The sequence below is a fragment of the Bactrocera latifrons genome, unplaced genomic scaffold (assembly GCF_001853355.1).
Source record: "Bactrocera latifrons isolate USDA-ARS-PBARC rearing strain unplaced genomic scaffold, ASM185335v1 scaffold_119, whole genome shotgun sequence".
NCBI lineage: Eukaryota > Metazoa > Arthropoda > Insecta > Diptera > Tephritidae > Bactrocera > Bactrocera latifrons.
The window spans coordinates 169,535-171,557 of NW_017534619.1; positions in this window are offsets into that span (position 1 = coordinate 169,535).

The following is a 2,023-nucleotide window of genomic DNA, read 5'->3' on the forward strand; positions in this document are numbered from 1 at the left end:
TTTTGTAGCACGATTCGTTCGCCACCCTGTATTGTAAAGAGGAATCAAATCTTCCGAATTTATTCACCGTTGAGAAGCTACACCATCTGCGGTGAACATAGGCTAAATAACATTTCAAAAACGCCAATAATATAACCAAAGGTTTACAAATTTTAAATTTTGAATACTCCTAAAACTCTATACGTCGCGGCGCTGCTATAGATCATAGTACCATAGTAGAAAATAATGTAGCAAAGCATTTGATTAAGTAAAAACAAGTAAGAAAGCGCTAAGTTCGAGTGCAACCTAACATTTCATACTGATGACCGGAATCCAAGCATCATGCATACTAAAAAAAAGTACCTTGGGTTTCTTTACGGTACCTCACACCAATCACCATGGAGTAAAGTCAGCCGGATGTTCTAAAAGTCCTATATTAGTTATATCAGGGGTAGGTGAAGTTTTCACTCGGTTAGAGAAACATGCTCTCCCAATTGTTTGTTTGTTATAACTCAAAATTTGCCAATATATGCGGTATAAACTCAACCGGAAGTTCGAAAACTCTCTATTAGGCATATGAGGACTAAAGGAATTGTTTATCGGATAATTTCTGTAATTTTCGGGTGAAGTTTTGTCCCGACGCATTCGTTAGTGTTTTATTTGCATACTGGAAAGTAAAAAAATCAGATGGCATTCAAATTAGCAATAGTCAAGATAGGAGTAGTGAATATATAACAGACATAATAAAAATCCAAAAACCCACTTTAAGAGCGTCGTAAAATGATGCGTATTTCAAATCGTAATGAATATTTTGAGATGAAATTTAGCATAAATGGTTACTGGCATGTTAAATGCCAGTAACGCAAACTTACAGAAAAAAATACCGATTCGCAGTATAAATTAAAAATTCATCTTACAACTTGATCAAAATATTATACTAACTTTGGTTGGGATCGGTATAGAAGATGTATTTTCACCGGCGGTACCACGCCTGCCATAAAGTCCTCTTGTATTATTTGATGTACAAAATTTTATATTTCTGGAGCATTTACTCATTGATTTATCGCACTTTAAGCTCTTTTTAAAAGAACCGTTGTATGGATGTTCGGTAGAGTTGCTAAAGAGACTTGTCCTTAGCGAATTCGGATATTGTATTTTAAGTAGTTGAGAAGATATGTGCATTAAATGTTTTATATAACGAGTCCACGCCCATTTCAGCAATTTGTTTAGACCACAGATTCTCTTGATTTTCTATGATACCTCAATTCATACTCAAGTTACAGCTTGCACGGACGGACGTGCAGAAAGAGAGTCACTAAAATTTCAACATTTGAAGCGGAATTTTAGAGCCCGATAAAATTGTAAAATCGCGACAAATCGATGAAATTCTGTGGACTCACAGAAATATGTTCATGCTATATTGCAAATAAATTTTCAATTGTTATTCATACTCAATTCTATATAGCTCTACATCCTCAAGTTTAACTGAGAAGCTGGAATGCCACTGAAAGCTGATGTTACGAAAGTCTTTGTGGGTGTCGGTTTGGTTTTGTATGAATTTACGTTTAGACTGATTTTAACATCCTAAAAATGTTATTTCTCTCCGGTGATCACTCGAAGGTAAAATGATTAGGTCATTGCTTGGCGATTATCATTCAACTCATCAACAACGAACAATTTCTCTTCCGATAAGAAATTATTCTCCCCCCCCTTAACAATACCTATAGAATTTAAAAAAAAAATTAAACAGAAAATTTTCGCTCTAATCAATTGAAAAATTATTCAAAAATATAGTCCCGAAGTTTCATACTGGTATACTACGAATATTTTCAAAGGAATAAATGCCAGAGCCCTAGAGCAGCGACTGTATAGGTACCACAATTTTGAGGCTCTTTTTATCCGGCCGCCAAAATTGTGAACGAATTATTTAACCAATTTACTTTTACTAAAGTGTATTTTAAAGGCAATTTTATACTCAAGTGCGTGGTAGAGGCATTTTGATCGTTGATATTTCCGCTATATTTTTTTATTTTTTATTCCATTG